Source organism: Cimex lectularius, unplaced genomic scaffold (assembly GCF_000648675.2).
Source record: "Cimex lectularius strain Harlan isolate CLEC.00 unplaced genomic scaffold, Clec_2.1 scaffold87, whole genome shotgun sequence".
Taxonomy (NCBI): Eukaryota; Metazoa; Arthropoda; class Insecta; order Hemiptera; family Cimicidae; genus Cimex; species Cimex lectularius.
The window spans coordinates 1,574,952-1,598,640 of record NW_019392768.1 but is presented as its reverse complement, the minus strand read 5'-3'; the positions used below and the strand labels follow the sequence as shown (position 1 = coordinate 1,598,640).

The 23,689-nt window shown below is 33.6% G+C and overlaps 1 protein-coding gene across 12 annotated transcripts in view; it reads left to right on the top strand.

Moving 5' to 3' along the window:
• LOC106667815 (protein eva-1 homolog C) overlaps positions 1-23,689 on the top strand; it is a 618,009-nt gene that overhangs the window by 54,141 nt on the left and 540,179 nt on the right. For 5 of the 12 annotated variants that reach the window (XM_014396016.2, XM_014396018.2, XM_014396017.2 and 2 more), the window contains exon 1: positions 5,180-5,524. The exons of 5 other annotated variants lie outside the window; for them this stretch is intronic. The gene's annotated coding sequence lies outside the window, so the exon portion shown is untranslated. Of the gene's footprint in view, positions 1-5,179; positions 5,525-23,689 lie in introns of those variants that run through there. 2 more of the 12 variants (XM_024227531.1, XM_014396010.2) reach the window with 1 other exon arrangement.

The window sequence follows — 23,689 nt, the reverse complement described above, 5'->3', positions numbered from 1 at the left end:
GTTTTGGGCCGTCGGGGAGAACCGATTTTGGAAAAGAAAGGGAAAGACAAGGAGAATGATGAGTCTGGTTGGCAATTTGTAACCATTTCAAATAATAAGTTGTAAATAACATAACAATAACACAGAAACCAAGCATAAAAATACCAAAAAGAATAAACAACTGGTACTTAAACATTAACCCCACAGAAACAAACAAATGTATAAACATGAATCCTATACATCCAAACTTGACATCCCTCCCAAAAATACGCAAACCTACATCTCTATTATCGGGTTGTCCGGAAAATAATGCAGGATTTTAAGTTTTCATTAAAAAAAATCTATATAAAATATTCTGTTTACGTTTACAGGATTACTCNATTATTTTGATTAAAGAACATTGCTTTAAAGTAACTAGTTTCTTTTTTTTTGTTTAATACCAAAATCCTGCATTATTTTCCGGACAACCCAATATATACTAGACTATATATAAATAGTCAGCCTCTGCGTACAATATCAAACTTTGCTGGACTTTCAATCCGAAGGATTGTCACTCCCCGATGTGTTGACATAACGGTCTGTATCTGAGAGTGAGTTCACCTACCCCGTTCTGCGGATGTGTTGTTAATAATTTAGTAATAGCAAAGATATCGTAATAATAAAATATAGTAATTTACAAGAGGAGACTATGAATCAAACAAGGCTCATCGATTCGACTAAACCTTTATTGGTGATACTCGATCAGAAATATTGGTCATTTGTCCGAGCGTTGTTGCTAATTGGTCGTAGGAGTTGTGAAAAAAATTCTAAATAATGTAAACACTTAAAAAAAATAATTTATTCTATTGTTGAAAATGTATTTCAAGGTTAATATAAATTGGTCGATTTTTTTACATTTTTACGAGGGGACCATTTGACTCAGAGGACACCGACGATCAAAAATCTATCAGATGCAGAGTCCGAACGCCAGGAATATAGTGGGATTACTTTCGTTATTGGTGAACCCTGAAATAAGCTAAATTCCACGAACTATTATTTTACATATTCCGTACACTTCTTTGAAAAATTTATTTGAAATCGATAGTACTTGATCCGTTGCATCCTCTTATAAATTACGTTTGATTTTTCATTGCGGTTTTAGTACGTTTTTTACCTTTTTTTGCTACAATGAAATTATTACTTGAAGGTACAATAATTACGACTTGTATATACAAGCATACTTTGTTGTTTATTAGGGGGAAAACATTAAAAAATTAATTTGGGGTGAATGTAATTAAAATTATGTAAAGAGGAGCTGAGTTTCACCCCGAGGCACAAACGTGCGTGTCTTTGCGTCAACCGTTTCCTTTAATGTCTCTCTTGTAAATCAACTCAACTGAATATTTGGCAAATTTACATTATAATTGTTTGCCTTAATTTACTTATGTAAAAGATTGAACGAAGTTGTCATAGTTTACTTTATTTTTATTTTATGTTGTCAGTTGTAAAATCCTGTAAAATTATCAACTGTTTTGAGCAAAGGGAAGTTTCATTATTGGGGGGAATCTTACGTGAAGGCAGAGCTTGTCTTTTTCGGGTTATTTTGTTTAATTTCGTCCACAAAATGGTGCAGTGTAAAAAGTAACGAAGCAATCATCGGCTGATCGAAGAGAAATTTTCCCTGAATACATCCACAGCGCTTTTAGCAATACTGATCCCCGTTTTATCGGGGTATTTCATTTTCTTAAATACAAATAGCCTTGGTTTAACTGTGGAAGGAAAAGGGGAAGAACGGATTAAAACAAGGAAATTCTCGGATTTCCTTCGAAACAGCCTTGCAATAGGCGTAAAACGTTCAAGCAGAGGGATTATTTATTTTTGAAACAGTGGAAGAATACAATGTATATAAATGAAGAAGGGGGCCAGAAGTGAAGAAAACATTTATGTCGCAATATTTCAAAGGTTAAGATTTTCCTATAATAATTAGAATTTAATTATAAAATTTATAATAGTAATAATTCAAAAATTTAACGCCGCTGTAATCGATAAATTGTTATACAACTAGAAAATATATTTTTGTTTAAGTAACTAAATTAGCTTTTGCTATTAGCATAAGATTAATCTTCTTAAATAAGCCTCGCCCCTCCCAAATTCTCTGCACTGAATATCCAAAGTTTTCCACACTGTCAGACTCGAGTCGCTGCCACTTTCGGAATGAATTAATTATTCAAAAAGTATAACGAGCAAACTTGCTCATTAAGGAAAAATTATGAAAATTGAGCCTAAGCATTTTCCCCGGGACACTCGTTAAATTGGAAATGAACGTACAATGTGTACAAAGAGAAAAAAGGTTAAATAGGTAGAAAAGCCTGTTTAACTTTGCACATCTTGAGTTTAAAAATTCTTTTGTTACTCTTTTAAACAACTCTAGTGTATTTTTAACTTTTCTGAACTTAATTTATTTCACTTTATCACTTATGGCACATTTATTCCAGTCTAGTTAAAAAAAGTTAATCTAATAACAATAAAATAAAACAAGGAAAAATAAACTTATTTTTTGAAAGGAAAGATACCCCATCAAAGACCAGTACCTTATCATTCATCAAAATACGTTTGAATTTTTTCTGTTCAATGTTTTTTTTAATGTGATTATAACACATGAATGGTATAACATATCAACCCTACTTTCTACTTAATACAACCACACTCATACACAGATTAGAGATGTAAAAATACCAAAACGCGTCTCACACACCAACCTAGAGAGGACAGGCATACTGAGATGGTAAGAATCAATTACTAGGATCAACCCCGACAGACTACTGGAGGAAATTTTAAGATTTAATATTTTTTACTAATACCGTTATAAATTTTCATCAAAAAGGTATAACAAGAAGGAATGTTTTTGTAATAAATAGAACAAAATTTGAGCAAAAATTCACAGAAAAATAAAAGTTAACGTGTTCAAAAGGAAAGATGAATTAGGCTGGAAGCTTGTACACAATTGATAAAGGTCGAGTATGAAAGAAAGGCAGAGTACAACAATAGGGTCACTATTTGTTGGGTGTAGTGGCTTTACAATTTTCCAGGATTAAAGGTGAAGTGATATTTTATTACACCGAACAATCGTTATGATCTTTTTGACGTTGGTAAAATAAAATAAATTCAATTTGTAATTATTTAAAACAAGAATTCCTTTAACTTTTTTAAACTAAAAATTAGCGACATTGTTTTTTCTATCACATTTTGTCACTTACTCGTTTCTGGACAGAAACGTATAATTTAACACAACTGCGTTTTAACATAACTGCCTAACGGACATAAAAGTAGAATAAAGAATATAAAAAAAAACACTCCAAAACATAACACGTAAACAACAAAACAGAACAAAGAAATTCATTCACACATATACACGTACCTCAGAAACAAACATTCATACCAATGAATAAGTACATACACATAAAAATAGTCACGGTACTAATCACAAAAATACGTCCAAATGAATGATGCACAACCAAACACTCAAAACAAAACCCCACAATAAACCAAATAACACACAGTGGGACGTGTGTACGATACATAAATAAATAACAAACGAATTGATCACTAATTACAGAAAAATTCTTTACGAAATCTTCTACTAATTGACAAATACCCAGAACCAATTTTTGTATTTAATGCAAACATGAATAACTGCACTTAACTGACAAATGGCCCAGGCGAGGAAAAAATTGCTTGAATTACTCCCAAAATCCCACCAACTCTAACACCCAGGGATTTACAGCACAAAAATAATAATCACTGAGGGATTCATATGACACAATATAAAGAAAGATTGTGGAATATGAAAATGAACCGATGACGTTTTCGTATTTCGAGAATTTCCAGGTTCCAAAAACGAGATTGAAGTTCACTAATCAAAAACACAAAAAATCTAGGACTATAACCGGGCATAAACCAAGCAAAAGGCTACTAAAAGACTGAAAAAGAGATAATCCTAGTCACTAGGAGAGGTCAGCAGAAAAGCTCTCAGGATCATGAGCATTGCCGGTAGCTGGCCCTGGTAGCCGTCGAAGAGGGGTCTCACTCATTCAATTAAGGATGGGCCATGCGAGGTTGTTTGGTGCTGCTCGATAAGTCCCAATTATTGTGGGGTGCAATACATTGGCTCCATATAGAGAGCGTGTTTCGCTTGAGTACGGCCGTGATTATCTAAGTCCACTGTTCCGAATTTTGGAGGAAACGGCGTTGTTTTATTGTATATAGCAATGATTGTCTTGAGTACCTAGCGTGTGTTGGCAGTGCATCTATTCATTAGCGTGAATGTGTGGTGTGAAAGTATCGATGGCGGAATATTGAGGGTATTTTGTTTCTCTATTAGGTCATTTGTGTAATATGTGTAAAGGGCGATTGTGTAAATATTGAATATACTGCACCACCTTAATTGAATGAACGTTATTTCTAAAGGAGAGAATGTATTTAAGTTTGAGGAGGGTGGATGTTTTGGTTTCTAGTAAATGCATGCGTTGGGTTCTGGATTGAGGTAGCTGTTGACAACATCCGGAGCCCAACCCCAACCGAGGTCTGCCTCAGAACTGCCAACACCCAGGATGGGTGATTCTCGACGCCTGCCGGCAATTTATTGTAAATTACAAAAGCTGGAATCGCCAGTGGACTGCGCGAACTGATAGGTTTAACGCTTAACTCTTCACATATATGTAGAAACATATGCGGATTTGGTCTTTTATAAATCCAAGTCGAAATACTACTCAATAGAAAGGAATTATAAAACCCTACGAGCTATATTTACTGGACATCGTCATACAATTTAAAAAATAGGTCTATTAGCACATGACCAAAGTCGACCGTTTCTTAAAACTACTAACACAACAGAATATTCTACGCAAGGCTATGGAACTAGAAAAGTCATTCTTGTACAATGTAGACGTCTATACCATACCACTATACGAAGTTAGACTGCAACAGTCAAAAAGTTTTAAGGTTCTGAGAAGGAGCGGCAGCGTGGCTCTGAATGTATTTACATTAAAAACAATAGATAAAACATAAGGCTGATTTCAGGTGTTATGTATTTCCAAATGTTCATTCGTACCTCGACGATACCTGCTTTCGAAATCAGTATAGTTTGCTGATTGTTGTTAGTTGTTGAAGCGGCGGTGGGGCACGAGCACGCAGCCTCCCGGTCCCCTCAGGGACTATCGCCCACCAGGAGCTCAGTCTCGTCCCGACCACGTCGTTAACCGGAACCGCGGCCCGTGTCGTTCCAGTCCCGGTAACTCGAAAATACGACTCTCCCACCGAAATCCGGCGATAATCCACTCGACATGGTTTTAGGTTGGTAGACCCAATTGGATAATTGTTACCCATGTGAAAAACTCTTGTGGTCCCGACCTATTGGAATTTTTTTCTTATTTATTTGAAAGTGTGTTGACATAAAATTCTCTTCCTTTTGTGTGTTCTGTTTTTGTGTTGTATACCCGAGGTTATTATATACAATCTTGTGTTGTAAACCAAAAATTATAAAATTTTTGGAGAGGATTTTTTTAACGTAAGTAAGTTTTACCGCTAATTTTTTCATACTGTGTGTTTTGAGTGGCGAAAATGTGACAACACTTAGCATTACCTTAATTTCTCTTTATTGAATCATAAAACGAAACAAGCACCATTTGTCACTAACTGTTTCCCTCATTTCCATCGTCACCAGCTAATCCTAAACAGCAATATTCATGAATGAAATAAAAAAAATTTATGTTCTACCTATAAAACATACAGACTGTTTTTAAATTGAAACGCTCTTGAAGCAAAAAAAAAATCAATTAAATAAAAAACAAATATACAATTTTTGTCATTGAAAGTTTTTACCAAATTGTTAATTTTGAATATGTAGTCTTCATCTATTGAAGGTAAATACATGCAGTGGGAATGATATTTTTTATGTGATTGCCGACAAAACCCTGGGCACGCGCCAGCCCATAGCCGCTTCCGGGTTGATCACGACCTCTCTTATATAAACTAAGTTTCAATCGATCGTCGCCATTTTGTTTAGAAAATTTTAGCGCCCTCAAATTAAACAATACGTCGTTAAATTATTCGGAAATTTTTTGCTTATTCAAACAAAAGTCCAGGGACTTGAACTATTCATGTAAGAAGAGTGTCGTAGATATTTTTTTCTATGATTGATAAATAATAAATCCTTTAATCCTTTTTGTATCCATTAAAACAATGGAATTTGAATGGATTAATAGCTACGATTTGATGTTGATATTTTTTGGAACCAACACCCAACTTTATCCATTATCCATGAGATTTGACTTACAATTTAAAAAAAAAAAAAAAAAAAACTATAAGGCCTTATTGACCCTAAATAGAATAAATACTTTCATTTTTCATTATATTCATTGGTAAATGCGCTGTATTAACAAAAATAATAATTTTTTTTGGAAAGAACACACAACGTTTTGTCCATTATCTTTGGGATTTTATTTTTATAAAACTATACTTATTATTGCCGCCAAATATAAAAAAAATCCTTTAATTTTTCATTTTATCCGTTGGAAAAACGGATGATGAATGGGGTACATGTATTATTAAAGATAATAATAATAATAAGGTAATAATAAAAACTCCCCAAAATATATAAACAAAAACATTAATATCTCACAAACACTCTCAACCCGACACACAAGAATGACACATCTACACGGAAAACAAACACTTTGAGTCCTGAAGATGATCTCACTAATGATCGAAACGTTGGCATCATAAAGAAAATGTTTTTCTAAAACCTACGTCGCACCAGTCCGCCACCTCACGATCTCCAAATAAAGATCTTGTTTTTTTGGAAACAATGCTCAACTGTTTGCCCATAATCTATGACTTCTGATTTATGTTTATTTTTATAATAAAAATTAATGACTATAATTCTATGCTTTGCAACAGTTTTTTTATTGTATCCATTAAAAAATGGATGCTAATTGGCGAAATGTATTACTAAAAATACTTTTTACCTCACTTTTATATGAGATTTTATTAAATACTAAAACTAAACTGTCTTATCCAGCTGCAATTTATAAGACCTTTCCACTTTTCATTCAAACCAATGGAAAAGCGAATGCTGAATGGTGTTCACGTTGTATTAGCAAAGATATCGTAATAATATTTTTTGGCATTAATAATCAACTTTTATGAGACTTGATTTAAACATTTCCATACTATAAGTTTTTATTGGGCCTTGATTTATACATTTTATACTATAACTAAGTGTTTTATTGGGCCCAAACTCATAAAACCTTTTAACTTTTTATTTCTTTCCATTGAGAAAATAAATGCTAAATCGCGTACGCGCTGTATTATCAAAGATATAATCTCATTCGGAATAAACACAACGTTTTGCCCATAATCTATGGAATGTGATTGATGTACTTTTTATGAAAAAAAAAGATTACAATTATTAATTGTTAATATTCCATCCATTGAAAAAATGGATGCTGAACGATGTGCGCGTTGTATTAATAAAGATAGTATTTTTTGGAAAGAACACTCAACTTGTTGCTCAAGATTTATTTTTTTAATAATAAAATTAACCTGTCTTATCAAACTCAAGTATATAAAATCCTTTACTTTTTCAATCTATCCATTGGAAAAAAACCGTTTTTAATAAAAGTGTATATTTTTGGAAACACACAAATCTTTGTCTAAAATCTATGGGATTTCAATGATGGATTTTTATAATAAAATTGAACTCTCTTATTGAACCTAAATATAAAAACATTCTTTCTTTTTTCATTCAGTCAATTGGAAAAATGGATTTTGAACGGACTAGTAGAGACTGTTTATTAAAAACATGACATTTCTTAAATCAGCAGCCCACTGTTTGTCTATAATGTATATGATTTTATTTATTTTTCTATAATAAAAAATCTAAAAACCCGAACTTTATCAATTGTTTTTATTTTATCCATTGAAAATAGAAATCCTGAATAGGTTATACATTGTATTCTTAAAGTGCTTGCAACCAACATTTAATCTTATTATCTATTTAATTTATAATTTTTTTAATAATAAAACTGAATTTTATTTTTTAAGCCAAATTTAGAAAATCTTTTCTTTTTTCATTCTATCTATTGAATAGACTAGTATCTACTAATTATTAAAACCATGACATTTTTTGGAATCAGCAATCAATGTGTTGTATATAATCTAGGGTTTTTGATTTATTTTTGTGGTAAAACTAAACTGACTGAACCCAAATTTGTAAAATCTTTTATGTCACCCATTAGAACATGTTGATCAGTGTTCGCGCTGTATTTTTAAAGGTAATAATATTTTCTGGAACTAAACCACTTTTTTCTCATAATATGTCGGATTTGATTTTTGATATTTTTATAGTAAAACTGTAAAACTGTCTTATTAAATCAAAAATTAGAAAAAAAATGGATACTGAATGGTGTATGCGTATTGTTATTTACGGCAGAATACTTTTGGAATAAACACTCAACTTTTTGTAGGGGATGGGATTTGATTCATGATTTTTTCATGACAAAGCTAAACTGCTTTATTGAACACAAATTCTAAAATATCCTTTCATTTTTATTTTTCATCATTGGAAAAATGTTGCTGAATGGTGTCCGCATTGTATTATTATCGATGATAATATTTGTTGGAACTAACATTCTACTTCCTTGTCCATAATATGTGGGATATGATTTTTTAAATTGAAAAATAAAGACTAAAATTTTTACCTTTTAATATTCATCCTTTGAAAAAAATGTATACTTAATGGGGTCGGCGATATTATTGAAAACAAGAGGTAATTTAGATTTATGGTTTTCTTGTTCAATATTTGTTTGTATAATATTGTAATAATTTGACATTTCAGAATTTATTTTCTTTATCATTGTTTGATTGAATCATTAAGGTATTTGTGTTTATTGTTGTATTTGTAAACCATATAATTTTTATCCTATCGGACAAACTTAGTGTTATTTGAGTAATGATGATAAAGTATTATTACATCTAAAATGTGATGGTTTTCCTTGTAAGCAATAGCTTTTGTACCTCAATTTTTGTTAGTTTTAGTCAAATTACACAGACGGCTTCCTGTCCGTGTCACGGCCGATAATCTAAAGGCAATCGTGTTATGAAAAATTGATAGCGATCACGATAATGCGTGTCACGTTTTTTTATCCCCAGGCACAGCGAGTATAGTAATTTGAACTGTGTTAAATAATACAGACAAAATCACCGGCCCTTTTCTCCAATGGAAAAAGATAGCTGGATTTTCCTCTCGTACGTTCACACGGCGTTTATGAACTTTTTTTTATATTTAGGAAACAAATTCAACGAGGATTTTCTATAAATCACTTCCTTCCCATAAATCCGATTTGCACCAGTTCAAAAACTTTCCCCTTGACCAAAAACCTCTTAGAAAGGAAAGAAAGAAAACGTATTTTTTATTGTCAGCAGTTTGATCAATACTGATCATCCCTGGGTGCCGATGTCTTTGCTTTTTTTGAGCTCAGCAAGTTTCGTACTTTGTTGTGATTTTTCCCCCTTTCAAACCCGAATTAGTATTATTTTTCAAACCTTTTTTATTTATTATTTTTAAGGGGTTTAAGGACTGTATTTAATTTATATTCAAATTTTTGTGGCGCAACATGTTGAAAATGATGGAATGTTCCACTCCGGTCTCAGGAAAATTAAGTAACTATTTTGTAAAAATAATGTATAAACATGCAATAGTATACATGAACTAAAGAAATAAGTTACAAAACTAGGGGTTTTGGAGAGTAAAGAATAAACAATATTCTAAACATTAAGACTTAACTAAAAAATAATTAAATAAGACAGAACAATAAACAAGTAAAACTAAACCATTTTTTTAACCAGGAAATAAGGAGTTAATTCCATTTAGTTCCTTCTTTCAAAAATGTCTTTAACTTAGTTTTGTACATTATTATCATCAAAATCTTCCAATAATTATGTAGTAGGGTTGAACAGTTTTTATGAGAACGGTTGTTTTTTTAATTTTTTAACAACTTTCGTGCATAAACTAAAAGAAAGGTTTACAAAAAGAGAGGTTATGAAGAAAAAACATTATAAAATATTCCGTAAATGAACAAGCATTTAGTTAATAACCAAGGCGCAGCAATCAAAAAGTAAAACTAGACAAAACAGCTATTTTCGACTATTTACTACAGACTAGTAAACTTCATTTAGAGTTTTTTTACAAGAATGTTTTCAGTTTAGTCGTTTACATAATCATCACTAAAATCTGCTTTTTCTTATGCACTGGTATTGAACAGTTTTTGGTGGAAAAGGCCTTTTGAGCACTCCTTTCTTTCCGAAGTGCTTTAGTAGGTTTAATTCATTTCTTTCTGTCATAAAATCATAAAATACATATAAACTTTAGTCAGGATTTGATTGCGATCGATCATGAACATATATACGTGTAGACAATATAAAAACAATTCACTTATTTGCCTGTGGTTTTGCGTCTTTTCTTCCTTACTTCTGGTGCGAAAACGACTAAAAATGGTATGAAAGATTAAATCCTTAATAAATCTGACTATAAACAATCTTCAAAAAACATATGAAAGAAATAACTAAGTACACAAATAGATTTTTATTTACAGTTTTGAACTTCTTCAATATTTAATCAAATAATGTTGCTTATTGTTTCTGTACCACTCTTCATTTAAAACAATTTACAAACGTTATAACAAGGAAAAGCATTAAAATACTTTTAAATGAAAAATTATGAGAACTTAAATCGTTATTGAGCCCAACCTTTGTCCCAGGGCGGCACAGTTTCAAAAGCTTCGTTATTCTCACCCAATAACTTTTGCATTCACCAAATTACCATTTTACTATTTTAATTTATGTCAAGCTTTTGTGATTATAAAATTAATATATATACTTTAAAGTAGCAACGTGGAAAAATAAAGAAAAAAATATTTACATTAGGTGTTTGGCCGAGTTCGACGTGGCTGGAAAGTAATTGAATTAATAGATAAAAACTATCAAAAAGGTTTTCTGCATTGATAAAGCTGTAGAGACATAATCACAGAACGTTGTCCTATAGGTTAAACACTTCGATAAAAATATATATCTATTGGTAATTTCCAGTAATGATAATTTAGAATTGATGTTCCAGGGCAAAAATGGCACTTAAGTCCTTCATTGAAGTGTTTACTTTCATTCTTATTACAAATTAAATAATAAAAATTTTAAATATAAATAAAAGTTTAATAAATTATATAGGGATTCTTACAATATTTTAATTGGCAATATTTTCCTTGCGATAATTAAAGCGAATAATTACTAATCCCTTGAAACAACAAACTTTACTGAATGTTTTCTGTTACAAATCCAATCAACTCTTTTTAAAACACAAAATAATTACGAAAAATATGTACATATATTCGAATTCCGTTGCCCACCCCTCGTATCGTACCGTCTATAAAGTTTTTTATCTAAACCATACCCATCTAGTCTACCAAATCATATCACGATGCCGATTTAATTAAAAGTTTCAATTCAATTCAAGTGTATTGTTTGATGGAAAAAAATACAATTGGAATATGTTTGTCGAAAATGAAATTGAACATAATTTAAAATCATTTAACTGACAAGTAAACACAAAGAAACATATGTCAATGGTGAAAGGGGCAACGAAAATTATTCAAACACACTTACAGAAATTTTGTAAAATTGTTCACTAGTATCAACAAAAGCTTTGTATTTGTTAAAACACAAAAACAAAAACTTAATTTTTTTTTACTGGGGCTTCCGACATCTAGGTCATTTCAGCCCCCAACTATGTCTGTACTCTATTTACCCTTTCAAACACTACATTCAAACAAATAAATACATTCATACACATAAATACATCCATACAGTACACTCATTCCGTTTGGTCGGTGGAGTACTTGGTATTCCTCCACCGACCCTATATTCAAACTAATCTAGATTGGGGTCGATGGAATATGTTTATAAATATTCCGCCATTGACCCCGAACACACACTTTTACGCTCTCATCGTCCGAGGGGTGATGATGACGTTATATTTCACCCTCACCCCTCGCCATTCGCGCTAATAAATACATGCACTCAGACAAAACATATAGACAGACAACACATAAGACATACTATATACAATAAAAAAAACCAATTTCCCCTAAAAAGCGGAACAGGGGACCCTGAAACTCGCTGCAGTGCTCGAGAACTTTTCTTAGGTCTGGCGGCAAGCCTACATGTTCTATGTATGGCGCAAAGGCATGACACGCCTCTATTATGTGGGACACATCGAGCAACCTTTCTCTGCAGAAGGGTCACCTGCGCGGGCTTTGGCTCAAAAGCAGGTACCCATGTGTCAACCGCGTATGGCCAATCCTCAGTCGGGTGAGAACGATCCCTTGTCTCCTGCTCAGGTTCTCTGAAGGCCATCTACCAGTCGTGCTCTTGACTCGTAAGAGCCTCTCCGACGACCCCGCCCACTTTCGCCGCCTCGTCCGCGCATTCGTTAACCTCCAGGCCGACGTGTCCTGGAATCCAGACAACTACCACCGTTTTTCCGAGAGACTCCAGCTCCGCGTATTTTTCTAACAAGAGCACGACGAGAGGGTCTACAGAGAACCTATCGCGTACAGCCCAGACAGCGCTCAGAGAGTCAGTAGATATGAGGAAGGCTGAGCCCTCCCCGGTTAAAAACTTAATTGTCATAAAAACATTACAAATACAACAAAGTGTAAGAAAATGGACAAACAAATTACACAACTTTAGCTATCTATCTGCATACAAAAAAACATCATGGTTCAATACTGAAATGTTTCAATAAACAAACGTATTTACTTAATAAATTCTGTTTATTACAAAAAGAAACACTTTATTCGACGATGCAAATCTAAACTTTATATCCACAAAATTGTTACAGCCTTCTGGCGAGTTGCCATTTCATCAAATTTCTTTGTTTCCAAAGGCACGATTTTTCGGAACCCTCCCAGAAAATAATAATGTTCATTGCATAAACATTGCAATAAAAATATTGTTTTAAAATTAAATAGATAAACCTTAATAAACATATAAAAAATATAAAAATAAATTACTGTAATTGTTATTTAATCATTTTCTGTAAAAAGTTGACCAGACAGCTTTGACATAACTTACTAACTGATTCCAGACTGGTCAGTTTAACCCAATTTAAATCTTTCTAGCGATTATATCCTTTTGGCGAATAGTGTTAAGACATAATAGGTTTTTATACAGAACGTCGTAGAAATGATTTGAAGTAGAATGAGTATGGCAATTCAGTTTTTGCAAAAGATATTTGTACTCACAGAAGTTTTAGGCAGCTCTCTCGACGTGAATTGTAGGGTGAATTTACCTTCTAGGTTTATTTTTTCTAAAACGTAAATAGAACGTGTTCTTCTGGTAGTACTACAGGGTACAGTTCTACTGACCGAGACGATCATAGGGCTTATAAAGGAGCATTTTTTAATTTTTCAATCCAGCGTTTGATTGCAATATTTTTTTAGCTTCGAAATTTTCCATTTCACCTCAATGTTGATCCTGTAGATTGAACACCTCTGGGAGCGACAAAATCGTTCTTTAAATTTTGAGGAGAGAGCTCTACATACAGGCATCAAAAAAGACAGTACTGATAATGATTTCCGCAGCTTGAGAGTGTCGGTTGGAAATATGCTGGGAAATTTTGACTCATTTATGTTCAAGTCTTAACCAGGTAACGGCTATTCAGCGTCAGTACAAACAGGAAAATTATGTCAAGGTGCAATATGCAAGTTGAAAAAGTTTTCGTATTAAAAGCCACCAGCACTATTTCCACCCCCAGGAATTTCTTTGATCCCCACACCCGTACAGCATCATATAACATCGACTATGATTAAATATGTTTAGTTTAGCTTTCAACGAGATTTGATCCTGGAATATAAACAGTAAATATGTAGCTTTTTCTCCTCGGTTGGTAGTTTAGCAGTATACACCTCACTCTATAGATCACATTTGTGTCCCTGTTCCCAATGAGCATACAAACCGTACACATTATTTTAAACTAAGGTCATCATGTCATCCTTTATTTTCCTTCCTAAATAAAAATGATCGATGTTAGAACTAGTGGCGGACTTCAGTGTTTCTTTATTAATATGTAACTACATTATGTGGTATTCCTAACTTGGAAAACCTATTGCGTTAATCTGCGAATGCCTTGATTTAAAGCTTTCCTTACGTAATCGAGATGTTAGCGCGCTGTGTGTCAAACAGTGGATGGTGGTTTTGATGTAGTCCAGCGTGGTTTTTTTTTGAAAGTAGAAAGCTTTTCAATAAATATTTCTGTACTTTCTTTATATATTGTATATTTATTGTGTTATTTAAATTGGCCAAGGTATAAATCTCATATCTAGAGGCACTAGCCTTGTTTTACCATGCTGGTTCATCCTAAGAGTCCTAATTGTTTATACCTAAATATTTATAGTTGTTAACACAGTCCATTTCTTTTTCATTTAAAGCTCCATTTTTGTTTATCTTCAGCCTTCCGCCCTTTGCCGACAGTTCATGAGTTGAGATTTTGGAAGGTATACATTAAGTTCCATTTTTCATAGTACCGTCCTTTCAGCTACTAGGACATAGGCGTGGAATCAGCAGTCATTCACGTACATTAGGGCCTCTATCTTAACGGTCATTCTCTAGGTCGTTCAGAAAAATAGAGAATAGCACTGGGCTAAGATACTGAGACTAAGCTTTGCAAGTACCATCTTTTAAAAAATCTCGCTTTTAACGCAGTATAAAATAACCAACAAATACTTTGTACCAATCTGCTTAAAGTCCAGACGTCTCCCTCTGCTATGTACATTTCGATCTAATGCAATATTTTTTTACAAACAACTGAGTTAAATTTTATTTTTAGTATTTTCACCAAATCCTTGCTCAAAAATAGATATTCAAAGATGGTGCAAATCGTATGTCAGGGTTATAAGCACGGAGGCAGAGAATTGTTTGTTTTAATTTCCCTCAGTACTTCATTTGCACACAGGCACTTTTGTGTTATACCATTGTTTTATTAGTCCAGATTTAAGCGTACACAGTGCGGTTAACTGTGGTCTAGATGTATATAATTTAGTTCGGTGGGTTTTTGGGAGAAAAAAAGAGTTTTTTAATTAAATATTTAAAAAAATTAAATATTTTTATTCTTTTGTTAAAATTGAACTTTAGATTGCGTACCTAGTGGCACTGGCTTTTCTTATCTCATTGTACTTATATCCGCTGACTTCACCCTTTGCGATATTCACTCCGAGCCAACGTAACATTTTTCACAAACGAGGGCTTTAAATTTTATTGTTAGTATTTTCACAAATCCAAACGCTGCCGAAAAATAGTTGTTCAAGTTCAGGGTTTTAAGAAGGGTATGGCAGGGTATTAGTTGTTTTTACTTTCCACCAGTATTCTCTATGCTTGGCTTTCTTGTGTTGAAGACTTGTTTTTATTCTGCCTGGCATAAATTTGTGATTTTACTTTAAAGCTCAGTGCTAATACCTTAATACTATAATACGTACGAATAACATAACAAATTCGAAGTGTGAAATATCAACCAATGCTCTCAGTTATCGAGTTGGTGGAATCATCATATTGGAACTGAACGTGCAGATTTCGTTATGTATTTATACAGACAGTGACAAATCCTTGTGATATGATGGCCGGATTTTCCCAGTGTATATATTTTCTAAGACCGTTTATGTTTCAAATTTCGCTGACATTCTATAATCCGTTAACACTGGCTTACAAATCCTGGCTAAAATTATCGGGTAATTGATCACTAAAGGGAGAACATATCTATGCTTGTAATGCAAGCATTGACTAATCAGACAATTATCGCAATTAAAAAACGATATTAATAATTTCCTGTATAAAACACACAATACACCAACAGTAGAGGAGAACAGTTGAATAAAACATAAGGCATTGTATAAAATTAATAGAAATTATTTAACAAAAAGAGTCAAATAAAGCTTCATTATTTGTCTAGGGCTTAATCATGTTTTACATGCACAAGGACTTTTGTAACGACCTGACAAAGCGTATGTCGATTGCAGGCAACTCTTACAAAGTCTACTTATAATGAAAGTGTGTGTGTTTCACTGTTATTCCGCTGCTCGTTTCAACATTGACATTAGTCTGATTGTATTTATATGTCAGATGAAACAGATGAAGGATTTTAATTTGGAACAAGGGTTTGCTTTTTATTAATAAATTATATTAATAAATAAAGTTTTAACATATCGTTTATATAAGTTCCTGATGATTAGAAAAAATCCATTATTTCCTTCAATAAAAAGATTAAATACTAGACAGTTTCCAATAGTAATTAAATACTAGACTATTCCAATGCTATTTTTAGGTTTTTTATCTCTTTCTCCCTCACTCTTTCTTTTTTTTCTCTCTCTTTCTTTTTTTTTCTCTCACACAAATATTCTTTTTTCCTTTATTTTCTGCAGAACGTACAGTCTCCTTCGGAAGAAATGCATATTAAAACTTAAATCCACTGAATAGAGGTGAAGTTAAAAAGTAAAGAAAAACCGTTGCGACCCGTTAATGAACATTGAGAAATAAAATTTGTCTTCGCCAGTTATAATAGTTTTTATTGTGTGTTCTGTTTCATTGGGCTCAATTTAACTTTTTGTGACAGGAGTTCATTAGGAATGCTCCAAAACTCAAGGAAGGCTTTAAGTGTCTTTTCTCAACTAGCAGTTAGACAAAAATCTAAGGAGTTTCCTAAGAATGATGTAACCTCTCTTAACATAGGCACATTGCTGAGAAAAATTATTAAAGAACAATCTTTTAGATATTTTTTGGTACTTAAGGAAGAATGGGGTAATTTGGTATATCGATGGGTAAGAAGTAAATATTATCGTTAAAGATAGAGTTTTTAGGGGGGGGGGGCGCCGTTGGCCGCAACGGTTGGGCGCAACGGCCCTCACCATCCCTATATGACCTCTGCTGTTGCGAACCCTCGTAAAAAAAGAAAAAAACAGTTTTTAGGATTTGATATTTCCATCATTGCCCGTCTAATTAGTATGGGGTTGTGTGGTTTACATTTGATATTCTGATTCAGCCTGTTGTCTTCGTGTGTGCTGTTCCGTTAGATAATAACATCATTCGAGGTAATTCCGGTTTGAGGTAGAGAGGGAGATAGAAGAAAGGAGCCATCCCCCGGATATAACGGCCAACGGGGGTGGGATTGTAATTAACGCCGGCAAAGGAAGCATTGTAGAGCCGCTGCTGCGTATTGCTGCCGGCTAATACGCCTAGAACATTAACGTCAGGACCCGTTTTCGCGCCAGGTCTGATTTAATTATCAACTCGGACCTTTCGGGCTTTGTAGGATTACCGGCAAGGATCATCTCCCCGGCCCGATAGTTGTTCGTAGGCCGATGGGAAATGTATGCCGTTAATAAACGGAGTTTGATATTCATGAGGAGCGGCATCATTCGCAGTGTTCGCACCAGGATCAACGGTTTACATCTCGAAATACTAAAAAATAATAAACCGCCGGCTATATGGAAATAACGTCATAAACAACGACGTACTTGTACCGTTTTGATTAAACATAACTCTTCTTCCTTTGAGCAGCATAAAAAAAAATTCGTAATAATTTTGATTATCAAACAATAATCTACTTATTTTAAATATCCACAAAACTTTATTTTATTTACTACACTTGCGAAAAACTTATGTCATAAAAAAACTAAATATCAAAAGGCTTACAACTATAACAAATTGTTGACAATGTACGGATAAGGACCAGTCAAAACGGCAAAGAGAAAAAAAATATTAGCACAGCAAACTCAATTGTATCTTCACTGTATCATCCACCATGAGATAGATAGATAGAAGAAAAGGATTTTTCTCTAACTATCTATCTATCTATCTATCTAACTATCTATCTATGTATATATAATCTATATATATATATAATAATATATATATATATAGATAGATAGGTAGATAGATAGATAGATAGATAGATAGATAGATAGATAGATTGAGAAAAAGAAAGTGAGGGAGAGCGTATTTGCACTGCATTTCATTTTCTTTCATGTAAATAATCTTGGTCTTGTAGATCATAAAGATTTTTTCCTTTTTGTATATGCATCAACGACTAATATGTCTTAAGAAAGTTAACAATAATTGAATTGCCTGAAAAATAAATCCAAACCATTAATAACAGTCAAGAACAAGTACAGGGAAGTATTAGGTCAGAAAAAAAGTACATCTAAACAAAGGTATTATGCATGACATAAATGACGAAAAATGTACGAAACCAAACGAGAGAAACACAAAGCATAATTGTATTAAGATTAACGGCCATGAAATTAACAGGGCAATCAATCAAAACGATCGAAATAGCACAACATATGCAAATTCCTTCGTGAAAAATCAAAAGAAAAAAAAACCACATAACTTGTCAATTACTTCTGTCAACTTGTCTAAAATTCAAAGACGGTTACGACTTATGCAAATTGTGGCCAAAGTATCTCGACAAACGACAAAATGTAACGTTATACTCGATGATCGATGAGTGACAACATGATAATTGTTAGGATAGACGATTCATAATGGTGATCATTCTAGTTAGTTAAAAATAGTTTGAAGCTGCAAAAAAAAGAACAATTCGTAAAATAAAGCGTAAGCGTCTGTTTAGAATAAAAATCTTTTAGTGAATATATACAGTTTTATTAGTATTGTATACCACAAAACGTCTAGATCGCCTGTATGACTTCTTTTTCTTCTCATCTACCCCGTAATCCCTCATCTCTTTTATTATCTTCTCACGTAGGCTTACCTTCATTTTACATACACACTCCTTTATGTACTCCTTTTTGTTTTTCTCTCATGCTCTCTTTCTTTCTGATACTCAATGTCTCTCGCCCTCTCGCCCTCTTCTTCTTTCCCTTCCTTCAGCTCTTTCTCTCTCTCTCTCTCTTTCTTCCTCCTCTTTCCTTAGACGGCTGTCTCAATGAGCTATTCAGCAACAAATTAACGAACTCGTCGAGCGTAACAAAATATGATCTAAATCTGCGGATTTTATAAAAAATAAAGCGTATAAAATTATGATTGTCTGCCTGTCTCTTACTCTTTCACTTTTTCTCTATCCCTCCCTCTGACCTTCCCTCCTACTCTTTTCTTTTATTTTGACCTCCATTCCTTTCTCAGCTTTTCTTACTTCCTTCTTGAATACTCACTCTCTACCTCTTTCTCTAGATCCATATTTTTCTTCTATTTTTCTGTTCTTATTTCATTTCCCTGTGCTTTTATGTTTCCTAATGCATACATTTATATCGACCTCATGTTTTTATCGGTTTATTAATCTCTCTCTCTCTCCCTTTTTTCTTTCTTTATTTGATTTCCTTTTTTATCCATCCCCTTCCCCTCCTCTCATAACTCTCTATCTATCATTTCTTTCTCTTCCTTCGCCTTTCACATTTTCTGTCTGTCTCTTTCCATCTCCACCATATCACTTTCTCTCACTCTGCTTTATTTTTGTTTAGACATCTTTCTTTTTTATCAGCCCTTTTCAAGACTTTTTCTCTGTCTTCTCTCCTCTCTTATCTTATATTCTCGTATCTTGCTTTTACACATCTTACACACAAGCCCTCTCTCTTCTTTCCAGCTCACCTCTGTGCGGGGACCTAGAATGAAATAAAACATTGTCAGCTCTCAGGAAGTTATGAGAAATATTTTTTTTAAATAGATCAAATCAATTATCCATCATTGGAGCTAATAATAGTTTTATTTTGTAATTAAAAAAGTTGCTTATACTTCATAATTTCATCGAAACTATTAATTTTTCAAGGTTGGAGTAATGAAAGGATCATTAACTCTGGGATTTTAACAATGTTTACGCAACGGTCGGATCACTGTAATTTTTACCGTGGAGGGTCATTGTTGATATAAGCGTTGATTTAAGGTTCGGTGCCCCTTCATTAAGCACCGAGTAAATTCTGTATGGAATGGCTTTAGTCTAAAGGCGAGTAAATGGCCCCCACTGTCTACGTTAATAAACCCTACCCCGGTGGATTTATTACATAAATAACTCCGGTTAGATTAAAATCCCTCGGAAAAGCAAATATTTGACGGCCGCTCGGCGAGATAATTACATTCAATTGCAAACCGACGAAAGGCATCCTCGTAACCAGGAGCGGTTTTATACCGCCCAGGTGTTATCTAATCGGTTTGATTTCGGCCCCCAAGGCTGCAGGAAACGGTCGAGCTTTTTTGAACGGAGGTCGACCAAATAAAATAGGGGGGGGGGGAGCTCGATTTTGCATTTGTCCCCTTTATCGGGAGAAGATTCGATTGATAAGTGGAATACACTAATGTAGAGACGTGCGGGAGTTTTTGCGTATGGAGCAGCAAAATACCAAAATTATTGTGTATTCAACGTGCGATCACACTTATTAGAGCTTTTGTTTGTTTATGCTCAAAGCCAATCGGATCGTTAAAAATTAGTGCTCGCCTGTTTGCACAGTAAATGTGTGATTCGCCTGTTTGTTCAACAGTCATACTTTGACAGCTATAATAAGGTCCAATTAACTTTTTTTGTTATGTGATGTTTAATTCGTTTACACTTGTTTGTGAAGCGGCCTTTTTGACTGATACAACGTATACAACATCATAAAACGTAATAGCCATATTAAAGTAAATTAATTCAAACTATAAAATGGGAGATAAAGAGCTACAAGACAGAGAAAGAGCGTGAGAGAGAGAAAAAAATTAGAGGGGGAGAGAGAGAGTGAGAGCGAGAGGGAGAGAGAGCGAGTGAGAGAACGGGGGCAGAGAGCTATTGAGACAGTGCGCGATAGGGATATTAAAGGATCAAGGGAAATTGGAGAGAAAGAGAGTGAGTGGGAGAAAGAGAGAATGCGAGAGATAGAGAGAAAGAGAGAGAGAGTGAGTGAGAGAGTGAGAGAAAAAGAGCATGAATGAATGAATTTTATTTAACATATTTCAAAATCTCTCCGGACCACAAAAAAATATTTATGTTAAGACAGAATGTGTGTGTGTGTTTATGGATACCAGGGACTGGAAGATTTCCCCCGAGCACTGCAGCTGTTTAGCTTATTGTACTTTACCCCTGGTTCCATTTTTGGGAGCTCGCAACACGAGTGTGAATTTGAGCCTCCGGTGTTCTTCAATCGAAGAAACTCATGTTTGAAGTGGGTTGGGACCAAATTCAGGGTCACTGAGATCTGATCCCACCCGTTTCATTGATGAGTGCCGTGTCAATTTCTTTCAATTGCGGCCACCGGTCCCCTAAGGCGTCAAAAAAAATCCAGAAGCGACGGTGGGGATCGAACCCACGACCGCGGGATCTATTAGCCGAGAGTCTGACGCTTTAACCACTCGGCTACCGCGGCCTCCTTATAGAGATGTTAGTGAAAAATAAGATTTAGAGAGAAGTAGAGAGAGATAAAGCGATAGAAGGGAAGAGAGATAAATGGAGAGGACAGAGAGAAAGGAAGAGAACCAACGATTATGGGAAACTAGAGGAAGAAAGAGATAGATGAAGGAACATTAGAAAAAGGGATTAAGAGAAACTAGAATGAGAGAGTGAAAAAAAGAGTGATAGCTAAGTGATTAAACCTTACGGTAGAGAATTATAGCGATAGGGAGAGAAAAGATATAGTAGAGAAGAAGATTTGACAAAGAATAGAGCAATAGAGAGAAAAAAAAGAAAAAAAGGAAAAATAATTATATTGTCAATGTTCTTAAATACATTAATAGTAGTTTTAGTACTTTAAGTATATATTATGAGATAAAATTTTAGCGTTTTCAAGTCATTTTTCATCTCAATAAAAACCCTACTTCCTTCCCCACTTCTTCAAAATCAAACATATAAAACAAAAAATATTAATATCTCACTAACACTCTCACCATGACACACAACCGTGACACATCTACATAGAAAACACTCTTTGTGTATAAATATTCCGATTAAATCTGAAATGTATATATCATGGACATCATTGAGTAAATTCATATTCACATCTTCAATGAATTTGTATGATTTAAACAATGTTTATAAATCCCAGGCCGTGAAGATGATCTCAATAATGGTAGAAAAGTTGGCACGATAACGAAAATGTTTTTCTAAATCTACAACACACCAGACCGCACCGGACGATCTCTAAATAATTATTAATTAAATCCCTAGTATTTACATCTTCTTCCTCGTTCGACAAGGTTGTTAACTGCGTACATTCAACCACTTGTAAACAGCCTTGAATCTCTATAACACTCAGAAAATAATTATAAGTTACAATACAAATTGCAATACTAGTTCTGGAAAATATTTGTTTCTTAACAAAACATAGATCATCAGTATCAAAAATAACAAATTCGTCCCGAATATTTCTAAGACGATGTTGAGATTGTAATAAATATGTAAATATTTTCCTATTCTTTATCATACTTGTTATCTTTGTTTGCAAATGTCTTCCGTTACATCGTAAATAAGTTTTTCTTTGCGTTTATGTTTTTATCATTTGTTGGAAAAATATAAAGAAAAGTCTTTTCTAGCAACACAATTGCAAATGTACATCAGTGTTGTACATGTCCGTAAATGTCAATAGTGTGGATAAAGAAAATGATTCGACCGAAGAATTTTATTACATCTTGGGTGGATCCATTTCCCTTAAATTCAGTAGCAGATTTGTCATTCTGGGCCTTCAAAATGTGAATTTTTAGCCTAGAGGTTGACAAAGAGGGATTATGGAATTATAAACTTCCTTCCAGAGTTTGGGTAAGTTGTTTGAGCAGCTCCTGACCCCAAGACCCAACTTTGCCTTAATTTAACAACAAGGTTTCCTGGGAAGAAAACGGCCGTTTTGTTTAAACCTGGAGGGACGGGTTTACCTTGGGACCCTCTCGCTTGATCCACTCCATTGGCAGACCAGGGGAAAAAGATATTTTATGTAAAAACATTATACAAAAAAAAAAAAAGGGGGTTGTTGTAAATTGGTTGAACAATAAACAATATATAAGTGTGCAAAATGTAAATTTTAATCTTATATTCTTGAGATAAGGAGCGAGGGAAATAAAAGAAATCTATTAACACAATTGACTGAAAAAAATTGAATGAAACTGTTCAACACAACAAAAATTTTAAAAGCTTAATAATTATCCAAATGGCTAAAAGAATAGCAGCAATGTCGTAAAATACGAAGGACTAAAATAATAGCACATCTATTATTACATAACTTTGATTCCGGCACGATGTTTTGTTTACCAAAAGAACCAAAGCGTTTGCATTTAGTTTTGAAAAAGTACAATTCTCCTTTCAACAGAGTAAAATCGATCGTTTGTCAGTCAATTTTATTTCGGAAACACAACGCGAAAAAGTATCCACGCTCAACAGAAATTTGACGAATAAATGAAGAAAAAATCACGAAAAAATGACTTCGAAGTATAATGGTTTGGAAATTTCTTTGCCTTTTGGCCTCTTGAAATAAGAATCAAGCAAATAATTGGAAATATTGGGTTGTCCGGAAAATAATGCAGGATTTTAAGTTTTCATTAAAAAAAATCTATATAAAATATTCTGTTTACGTTTACAGGATTACTCATTTGTATGAATGTCAACACTTATTAATCCTCTTCCAAATGATATTGTTTGTTTACCTCTGTAGCATTCCGCTACTTG